This window comes from Pinus tabuliformis, chromosome 5_2 (genome assembly GCF_031772625.1).
Source record: "Pinus tabuliformis cultivar Carrire ecotype Pingquan chromosome 5_2, CPIR1, whole genome shotgun sequence".
Taxonomy (NCBI): Eukaryota; Viridiplantae; Streptophyta; class Pinopsida; order Pinales; family Pinaceae; genus Pinus; species Pinus tabuliformis.
Window position 1 is genome coordinate 469,637,294 of NC_142306.1, and position 12,041 is coordinate 469,649,334.

Sequence of the window (12,041 nt, forward strand, 5' to 3'; positions counted from 1 at the left end):
ATAAATTGGGGAACCAACTCCCTTGGTAAATGAGATTTTGATCTAAGAAGGTCAAAGGTGGTCTTAACTTATATATGCTCCTGCATCAAAATCTTTGGGAAGAAAAAAATATGCATAAGATCCTCAACGCTAGTACTATACTTCATGATGTTTTCTTATGTCATCCATGTAACATATTCTATTGATTATTGCTTCCATTTGACCAAACACTGATGATACTCTTTACATATGGTTTTCCTAATTACTTTATGATCCAATATGGTTATAATCTCCTTTTTAATTGATTTAGGCAATTATTTCTTCCACTTTTTGGTATGATCTTCATCACTTACAAGTGCATTTGTTGTAAAACTATCTGATTCCTTAAAGGGATATAGATCAACTACATTGAAAAATGGTGATATTCCAATATCTTTTGGAATTTATATCTCACAAGAATTTGAAGAAAATTTCCTCAAAATCTTTAATAGGCCAATTTTCTTGATCTTTAATTTGTTATATGTCCATACGGGAAACCTTTCCTTTCTCAAATATGTCATTACTAGGTCTCCAATGTTAAAATCTAGTTGTCTTCTCTTTAGGTTTATTGTCTTCTTATACTTGATGTTGTTCTCTAGTAACTTTTGCTTAACCCTTTCCTGCAATTCCTACATACTCATTGCAAAATATTCACCTGTTGCACTTTTGAGCTCCTAATTTCCCAAGTTTCTTTACTCATACAATCCCCTAGGGTGCATTCCATATAAAATTTGACATGGGTTCATGTTTGTATTCTTGTTAGGTGAATCATTGTGGGAATATTTACCTTGAGAAAGCACTTGATCCCACTGCTTGGGATGCTCATTTGCCAAAATTCTGAGAATTTTTCCAAGACTTTTATTCACAACCTCTATTTTTCCATCTGTTTATGGATGATAAGTTGAATTGACGTTTAAGCGAGTGCCTATTTTCTTCCATAAGGTCCTCCAAAAGTGACACACAAACCTAGTATCCTTGTATAATATGATGCTTCTAGGCAATCCATGTAACCTCACAATTTTTTTAAAGAATAAATTTACCACACTAGTTGCATTAGTGGTTCTTGTACAAGAAATGGAATGCACCAATTTGGAAAATCTATACATGATTGCAATTCCATTGATGCCTCTTGAATCGGTGCACATTATCCACATTGTTGGCACAACACAGGGGCTTAATATTTCTTTAATAAGGCCTTTCTCTAGCGACTCCTCAACCTGCCTCTTCATTTGTTCATTTTCCTGTGAGATCATTCAATATGTTACTTTGTTTGGAAGAGTGGATCCCATAATCAAATTAATGTGATCGCTAATGCTTCTAATAAGAGGAAATTTTTTGGTAACTTATCCACAATAATGTCAGCAAATTGATCTAACAAAATTCTACTTTCCTTAGGGAAGTCATTCGAAATGGTGGTTGTAATAATAACCTGAGGCTTTCCAATTCGAGAAAAATGTACCTCCTATTTTTTTTCTTCTCGCAACAACTCCTTCCCATTCATGAGAAGTACACATGGACCTGCTTCAAGTTTGGCTTCTTCATATGGTAAAGGAAACAGGGTGTGTTTTTTACCATCATTTTCAAGAGTATACAGGTTTCTTTTGCCATCATTGATGGATTTCTTGTCATATTGCCATGGTGTCCCCAATAAAAAATGGAAAACGCCTATTGGCATCACATCACAAAAAGCTTCATCCTTATACTTGCCTATTTGGAAATCCACTTTACATTCTTTTTTAACTAAAACTTGGTGTCCCTTTTGTAACTCTACAATTTTAGTGGTGATCTAGGTGGATATCAGTAGCCACCCACCTATTCCACCTCGCTCATAGCTACAATTTCCTATTTTGCAACATGGTTTCCTATTTTGGTAGTTTCTATTTTTGGCAATTTCTAGGTCCTAAACTTTTGGAGCATTTTTTATGCCCTAAACATGTTTTTTGGGGAAGGGAGTTTACAACTATCAAATATTGTTGTTAGCATTCATAAATTGTACTCCTCAGATAGACCTTTCCAATGGTATATCGTGCACACCAAATGGAGATCATATTCCAAAATTACAACCCTCGTAAGTTGACATTCCAACTTACCCCATAGGGGCCCATAAGCTTTTAGCGCTTCATTTCCTAGGGTTAGTTTTTTGCATGTTTAAGGTTTTCTTATTGATTCTTCATGATAAAAATTCCTAGGAGCTTCATTGTAATAAAATTTAGGAAGGTGTGTAGCCATCACATTTCTTTTCAGAGATAAGCTACCACCGTATGAGCTAGTTTGCTTTCATTCTACTTGTATACAATTCTCAACATTTTCCATTTTTAATTGAAGTCAAGTTTTGTTATATATCTATTTTTTTGGTTAGTAATATGTATTTCATTTTGTTCCCTTCATAAACTCATATCAAGAAGAGACTAAGTTATCAGTACTACCATATCGATTATGACTTTACAACAATTACCTCTAGACTTGCACATGTTGCTGAATAGAATTCTCCTTTGTGTTGGTTCTTGGCTTCCTTCCTTCTCTTCTTTAATCAATACTCTCTTCCTCAGCAAGGACTCCCCTACTTCAGGAACTTCTTCAGTTGTAGTTGGATTCTCATTTTCTTCCTTTGATTCTACAACATGAGCTCCTCTTTGGCCTGCTGGTGCATTCTCAAGACATTCCCAAGACATATGTCCTAACTTCCCACGTTTGCAAAATCTAGGTTGATAGTCTCATCCTCGAGCTCTTCCTATGGAGAATGATCTTCTCCCTATTGAATCGCCTTTTATTGGTGATTAACTATTAGATATTCCTCCTCCTCTTGTAGGCTAGACTCTTCCACTTCCACTCTATTATCCTTTGCCTCTTGTAGAACTCCTTCCTCGATTTATCTAACTTTGATTTTGAGAAATATTCTCTTTTGCCTTCAAGGAAGCTTGGTATGCATCCTCAAAAGTCTTCAAAGATAACAATCTAGTTTCATCTTGAATATCAAATATCAAACCATTTATATATCTAGCAACTTTCTCAACATCATCTTCTACATGACCAACTCTAATATTTAACTTGTAAAACTATTTAGTGTATTCTCTCACTGAAATGGAATTTTGTCTAAGGTTTTGTAATTGTCTAAAAATATTGATTTGAAAATCCTTGGGTAGGAATTTACCTTTAAGTTTTTCTACATTTTTGTCCCAAACTTGATTTTAGATTTTCCTTTCCTCTTTAGTTCAACTTGTACTTCATCCCACCATAGTGTTGCATGGCCTTTGAGTCTAGTTATCACATACTTGACTCGCTTATCTCCATAAACATCCTCATAATCAAAATATTCATCAAGATAATTTATCCAATCCATTGAATCATCCTTATTTAAGTTACCTTCATACAACAATACCTCCATGTTTTATTTGGAAGTCATCTTTGAAAACATCTTCTAACATCTTTATTGCATGGCCTTTGAGTCTAATTATCACATACTTGACTCGCTTATCTCCATAAACATCCTCATAATCAAAATATTCATCAAGATAATTTATCCAATCCATTGAATCATCCTCATTTAAGTTACCTTCATACAACAATACCTCCATGTTTTATTTGGAAGTCATCTTTGAAAACATCTTCTAACATCTTTACCTCTATCGATTCTTTTGTTTCTCCTTCACTAGAAGATTCTTCTTTAGCATCACTAACACCTCCCATGTCATGTTATTTTCTTTGTGTAGTCTTCATACCTACCATTCTTTCTCAAAATATCCTCACTTCAACTTGCAAATCCACATTTGCTAAAGGTCTCCCTCGACCTACTCCTGTAGATGCTCCTTGGTGATCTTCCATATTCTTTTTACTTCAGTAAAGGCTCTGATACCACAATGATGTTGATCAGTTGCCTAAATCCTTTAATTCTTCATTGGTCCCGACTTTGTGCATAAGCGAATGGTTAAATTTTCCCATTGTATGAAATATAGGGGTCTGTAGTTTATTTTCTCATGTCCGAATATCTTCCATAGTCATTGTATTTGGAGTTTCAACACTCTAATGTTCCCAGTTTGAATTAATTTTCCAGAATTGTTATATCTAGGCGTTGGAGTAGGATAAAGTAGAACCCGAATGCACTAGAGTCCGGATTTCGTAGAGCAAGGAAACTTTTTAATAAAATAAAATACAATCGACCTCAACCTTATGAAGGGTCCCATAGTGGTGTTTGTCTGTTGGAAGTAATGCTTCCATGTCATGTGCAGTTGTCATTAGGAATTACGAGGAGTTATTCTAGAAGTCGTTATTTCCAATTTCTGGTTTGTAATGGTGATCTGGTTGTGTCAAAGTCAGTGATTTTTTGTGTCTTATATATTTGTACCTTTGATGATCAATAAAAATATCAAGTGAGACTGTGTTGTGTGTAATGGTTCTACTCTCTCTTCTATTTTTTTTTCTAGTATGGTATTCAAGCCATAAGGTTGGGATCTGAGAGGAAAGATAGATAGTTAAATCTCCTGTAATCTGGTTTTGTGAGAGCTATTTGTGAAAGCAAAGTGGTGCACAGATTAGGGTCAAAAAAGATATAATGTTGCCATTATAATATTCATAGCCAAAGTTTCTTTAATCAGGATCTGCATAAGATCAAATAGAAGATGTGATATTTGTGGATGAGTCAGATCTGTAATTAGATCTGAGTGAGTGGTTGTTTTCTTTTGCTAGTTGAAGTAGGTAGATCCGTCATAAAATTGATTGAACAAATCCACCACTGTGTGCCTGAGAGCGAGCAAAGGTGAGCAGGCGTCAAGATTTGCGAGCCAGAGAAAAGCATGCTGCAAATTCAATTAGCGCTGCCACAATCTGTGTCGACGTTGCATTTCTTTGTGGTGGCCACACTGAGTGGATCTAGTGAAAAATGTCGCAACCCTGAGTTTGAAAGTTAGCATTGTAGAAGATTGCTACCTTAGCAAGGGAGTTGAACTTGATTTTCTCAAATCTCAAGCGTTGATGCCCCAAAATAGAATCGTTATTGATGCTTTCATCGCTGCCTTTTAATGTGTCTTCACAACAGGAAGATTCTTCTACTATAGTCCCTAGTTTCTTTGCACAGAAGGTCGGTCTCCAACCATTTCCTACACGCATATCCTTGTTGTGAATGTGCCTCATAAATATCTGTACCATCCAATGGGTATTTAACGAGAAACAAACAACTTGAGGGCGTAAGAGACAGTGTGTTGCAAGCTAAATTGCAGTGCGAGTCAAGTTGTTGTTGGTAGCATGGGAGAAGAATCAGATTCACATATCTCAGATCTGAAAGAAGAAAAATAGGTAACATGGACTCTCTTTCTTTAGAGAAGTTTAATGGCATCAATTTCCATACATGGAAAGTTAAAATTCAAATGCATCTTATGAATAGAGGTCTGTGGAGTACAGTAAAAGGAACCAAAAAGGCTCCTACTGATGCCAAGCTTTTAGTAGAATGGGAAAATAAAGAAGATAAGGCTAAGGCCATAATTGGACTGGGTATATCAGACGCTTAGATGCATTTGATTGATTTATAAAAATCGGCTCATGAAATCTGGGAACATTTGAGTAAGCTATTTGGGGAAAAGGCTATGAACACAAAGTTCTCTTTAAAATTGCAACTCTTTAGTCTCAAAATGCATGATGAGACACCTCTCTCTAATCATATAAATGAGTTAATGTCTCTTTTTGGGCAATTGGATGAAATTGGTGCCAAGGTAGAAACAGATGATGTTAAAGAAATTATATTAAATAGCTTATCTCCCAAGTATAGAAACATTGTATTCACATTAAGCCAAATGTATCCTCAATCATTAGAAGGAATGGTATCGTCACTTTTAGTTGAGGAAAAAAGGGCAAATACAAAAGGTTCAGATGTTAGTGGTCAACATGAAGTTGCATTATTTTCCAAAGTCAAAATGAAAAAAACAAAGGGTTCAACAAAATGCTTTCACTGTCACAAATATGGACATACTGCGTGGAATTGTAGAACTCATGCAAGGGATATTCTCAATGGAAAGGAAACAACAAACATAGCCAACTTGGATGACATGTCAAAATCAGATAGTGATGAGTGGCCATCATAATCACCTCTGAAACTATTTTAAAAGTAAAAGAGATTTAAGTTTTCTATTATGTGCTTTTTATTGGCTATAAGAACGATCGATGGTTCTTAAACTGGAAGCCCCGGTGTCCAAAACGTCAATTCTTGTATGTTAGTAATTTTGGTTATAAAAAGGGTTGGTGGTTCTTAAACTAGACGCCTCGGTGTTTGAAACATCAATTATTATGTAAGTTCAAGTTGTTTGATCAGTGCTTGAGGACATTCAGTATCCAAACCTCCATCTTATCAACTGAAAGATAGCTGAAAGCGATATCTCCAAAAAATGGTGGTTCGTCCATAGAATGGTTCATTACTTGACAACTCTTATCACAAAAGCCCTGACGAGCCGAGGTCAAAGGCGGTTACGTTTTAAATGGAGGTCAAGTAACAACTCAAAGATGTGGCGCTGAAAGAGTGGTGTTTGCAAGATTCCAGAGTGGATGTGGGTGCTAATGAAGACTAGTTAGACAAAAAAATATTTATTGTTGTAATATGTGTTTTTAATATTATCCATGTAAGAATTGAGGGAGGGTGTTGGAAGTAATGCTTCCATGTCATGTGTAGTTGTCATTATGATGCATGAGCATTTGGACCTAGTCAGCAATGTGATGGCATGATCACATGTTGTAGCTAACAAAGGGTTGGAAGATAAGAGATTAGTTAATTTATTAATTTAAATGTATGAGAGTGTATTAATTGTTGTCAAAATCTGAGCAGAAAAGGGTATAAGTGGCCGATTGATCCTCCCTGTGTGGAGATCAGGCCAAGCAGTTAGATTATCTAGTTTGAAATAGGATATGAGGGATTTGAAAGCTTAAATTAGCATTTGTTTGAGAAAAGAGTGGAGTGAAGAGATTCTTTAGGGAAGAATGAGATATTTTTGGATCTAAGCTAAATGGGTTCATGAATATGCATTTTGTATAAATTGTAATCTTTTGGAATGATTGAGAGGTTAGGCTAGATTCAGATGGAAAGATAGAATGGATGAGCGAGGGGAGGACTAAAAACAGTGGGGTGTGACTATTTCTTCTATAAATAGTTATTAATATGAATACAATGTGGTTTGTGTATTTCATTATTGAGTGTGATGGAGTAGGAATAGTGTGTTACACAGAGGTTAGATAGTGTAGAGAGAGCTAAGTGGAAGAGAGAACAGATCAGAGCACGAGATGTCTGTGCATTATGTAAAGATTGTTATGAATAAAAGGAGTTTGTGTACAAAGCTTGCTTTGCATGGTCTTTTGCTATGTGATTGGTTTCATAGATCGTAGGCTAAAATCCTCTGTAATTACAGTGAACAGTTAAGAGCCTAGATACGTTTTGAGAAATTGGAGTATATAGTTTAGAGACCGACTAACTTGGCATAAGCGCTAAGTCTTGGCGGAACTTGTTAAATTTGTGAAGAAACCCTAGAATAAATCAGGACCATCTGTTGGTTGGCAGATCCAACGGTGATCAACAATAGCAGAGGTAGAAGAGTACAAAGCTTCTTGATCGTGGTTGGAGACTCGCGCTCACTCCTAGCCGTCGATCTCAATTTCAAGCTTTTAGGTCACAGTCAACGGCGGGGGTTAGGTATGTTTTTAACCTGTGTGCTAGTTGAAGAACTGCAAGCTGTAGGATTTGATGGCCTCCGTTATCCAACGTATATCGGGTCATCAAGTGCTCGGACTTTAATTCCAAAAATGGGCTCAAACTTTTATAGATTAAGGATTTATAATCCTTAGCGGCTCTGTAAGGGCAGTTAACCCTCGTGCAAGTGATTTGTGCAATATCGTTATTGACTGTTAGACCAAATGTTCTTAGATCAAATGGTGGAGGATCGCCGAGTAGGTTGGTTGATCGAGTGAATCATCAACCATCAGATTGAAGGTTAAGATTAATGGTGGACAATTAATCGCATTAATATTTGTGGAAAGGAGGACCTGATAGGAATTGAACTGAGATTTATTTTATTTGGGTTCTGGCTGTATGCATTCAGAGTGGGTCCGGCGTTCATTGGTGGGTTTTGTATTGCTCCGCTGATTGGTGATTGGTCGGGTTTTTGTTAAAATAGACCAATTCACAGTGTTTCTTTGTATATGTGGGCATAACACATAGGTCCACATGGGAGATTGTAAAGGATGTCAGTTTTCTAGCATCACATTAGGAGTTACGAGGAGTCAGTAGAAGTCGTTGTTTCCAATATGTGAGTTGTAATGATGATCTGGTTGTGTCGAATTTAGTAATTTGTGTCTTATATATTTGTACCTATGGTGATCAATAAAAATATCAAGTGAGATTCTGTTGTGTGTAAGGGCTTTGCACTCTCTTGTATTTTTTCTAATATTGTCTGAATGTATCTAGATGTATCTAATATCTGGGAGATTTAACAAGTGACAAGTTCTGTGAAGAGTTGTATTCATCTAAGCCGGAATATTTGGATCACTCTTGTAGATTCAAAGGATTTAGCAATGACACTTTTTGTGAAGATTTGGATTAACCCAGACATGGATTTGCATTCACCAAATAGACCTCCACTAAATGTAACTAGCCTCAGTTTGCCTTCCTTGAATATGACCTGGATTGTTACGCGTCCCATCTCAAATGAGTGTTGGGAAATATTTGATCCATCCCTTTGGAAATAAAGGAGTGTTATTACTTTAATTTTTTATCCAGATATAATAAGAGTTGAATACACTGAACAATAAGCTTCAAACCAACCTGGTTATATCATTTGCAAACATAATTAAACCTCACTACCATAACAACTCGATTATATGCCTTGAACACGTCAAACACGAATATATGGAACTAAAATATAATCCATATAGATTTAGAAATGGAAAGGGAAAACAAATAAATTTTGCACAACAACACAGTTCCCTTCACACACATGAACATGTTCCCTTCACACACACGAACATACCTCTTGTATTAAAGTTCTTCAAACTCTCTAACTCTGTCTCGTTTCTTTTTTCTCCTATTTAATTAAATATGAGACTCTTTGCTAATATATTTCTAGTTCAATTAATCTAACAAACCAAATATAGTTCCTATCTTTTCTAACAAAATTCCATTTATATCTAAATTCCTCTTTTAAATAGGAACTAAATAATATTTGTATAACTTCTTAACAAATTCACACCTTCTAGACTATATTAAGTATTACAATATAAAATAACCTAGGGAAACAAACTTCCATTGGAAAATAAATTAGGGAACCAAATCCCTTGGTAAACGAGGTTTTTACCTAAGAAGGTGAGAGGTGTTCTTCGCTTATAGATGTTCCTGCATCACAATATGTCAAATCATCAAAGATGTTGTGGATGTATGTTATGAATAGATTTTCCAAGTGGGAGATCACTTGCATAGGATAGAGTTTGCATACAATAATGGAATCCATCCATCATTATTCATATGTCCATTTGAGGCATTTCATGGTAGAAAATGCGTTGCAATAATTTAATATAAAAAATCAAATATAAGCTAAAATTGTTGAAAGAGATAGAAGAGCATGATGCTTGAATAAAATAAAATTTAAAGGTGGCCCATGATAGGTAGAAGGTCTATAGTAACATAAATGAAACTCAAGGAGTGTTGAATGTGTGGGACTACATGCTTTTTTAGATTGAAGTAGGAGAAAATCCTACTGAAATTGGGAAATTGAGCTTAGATGGATCCTAGATATTATGGGTCTTTTTAAAACCGAGAAAGAATAGGCCCAATTACCACAAGTGTTAGAGAACGTGATTTGTATATAATTCGAGTGGAACTATATAAAAAGTTTTAAATTGAGCTTTTATTCAACGTCAAGGAGAAAGTGACTATCTTTTGAAATGATCAATCACATAGGTCAAGATTTAATGGAAACACTATAAACAAAAAAGGAAACTGTAAAGATGGAGGATGTTATGAATGAAAAACACCCATTTTCGTTTGATTCTTAAGGCCACACTTCAAGTATGCATTACCTTTTCTAAGGAAAAATTTTGGGCATTGGTTACTGCCCAATGAAGAAGGTCAACCTCCTTTTCGGCTTGAAGGCAAGAGAGAGGTTTTTCATACTAGGCCATCCCTCAGTATAGAGTCACTTGAGAGTGCAACAAATTTTTTTTTATGCATTGGGTACTTCTCGGGGAAGAAATTCAACCTCCCTCCTAGCCCAAAGGTGAGATAGAGGTTGTTGGTACTAGGCCAACCCTCAGTATAAACTCAATTAAGAGCACAACAAAGTTACTTTATTCTAGAGTGTCAACATATCAACTTACAAGTGAACTTGGGAGGGGAGGATAAGAACTGTTCCGCCCAACAACCCAAGCTAAACTCAATTGACATCAAGTATCTTTTACCTATGGAAAAGAATAATGTAATATGTCATTTTGGTACCATTGTTGTATATGCAAACGATGACGTAAATAAGGTTTATAATTTTTATTCATTGTTTCTAGCCTCAAAAAATGACTCCTTATGTTATATAAGTTGTATATATGAAGTAAGTTGTAAGAATTTTAAAGTGTTTAGTGAGGGCTAAAGACTAATACCCCACTAGTGAATACAATTAAAGTATGATTTACCTATCGAGAAGGAGAATGAAATACTCCATTTCGGTACCATTGTTGTATATGAAAGTCGTGATGTAAATAGGGTTTATAATTTTTACTTATTGTTTCTGTCCTTAGAAAATGACTCCTTATATTATATAAGTTGTATTTAATTAACTTAATTAAGGATATACTCATTTTTTTCTAAGTTAACAACATGGCCATGAAAATATGATATAACCTAAACTAATTTAAAAATATTGAGAATGGTTTCCATAAAAGTGGAAGGTATGGAAGGGGTATCACTATGATATGAAAAGGAGCAAGGAAATCAAAGAGGCAAAGAAAGGGATAAGTGGATCTACCATCCCTTTTGAGATGAAGGTGACAATAGTAAATAAAGTCTTGAATGATATTTAGGCACTTCATGTTCATGTATATTCAATGCTTACATATATATGAGGTTTTTAAAATTTTAATTTTTTCAAATATCCTTTCCCTTGACATAACTATGGGGTTATTTTGGGCTCATAATATACTTTGTCCAAGGAAATGGAAATTTTGAGAATGTGTTGCATATTGTATTTTAGCCAAGGCAAGTTTGGGATAAATTAATACCAAAAATTAAAATGCATGACATGTTATGTCATGAGAGTTATGTAAAGAGACTTATGATTCAATTGGAAATTATGGTAAATCACTAATTAAAGACAAGGCTAATTATCCTACTCTTGTGGAGGGATGATGATGATGATAGATTAGCATATGTTGCTTCCAATGTGGTTTAGTGGCTATCCTTTGCTTTAATGAGTAAGATAGAATGGATTTGGGACATTTGTTTCAATGAATATGTTAAGGCCTAGTACTAATGAGAACGTTATCAACATTATATAACGAACTACTACATAATTACTACATAATATGGTTCAGTAAGATATAGAGTTGTGATGGTTCGCACCATACTTAGCTAGTAGATTAACAAGGTGCCACCTAAGTTATATTGAGCCCAAGGCTTGTATTAATGCACAATCAAGAAAAGATTTTCACATAAATCTATTTGAAATTATCATGCCTACATTTTTTCCTTAAATCTTTGTTATCTCATAATCATCATTCAAGAGTGTCATTCACATGAGAATGCTTATGGCTAGTTAGTGAACGATTCATTGGAAACTATTTAGGTTTTTAAAATCAATATTGTACTATAAGAAATTAAAATGCCTTTATTTTAATTTTACAAGTTTTTTAATACTTTGTTATTACTTGAATATATTGTTTTCAATTTCACAAATGGTTAAACACATTGTTAAGATTTGGATATACTATTTTCGATTTTACAAATTTTTGAACACATTGTTATGACTTCTTTTCGACAAAAAAAAAAAACATCCTTCATTAATATTAAAGAGGAG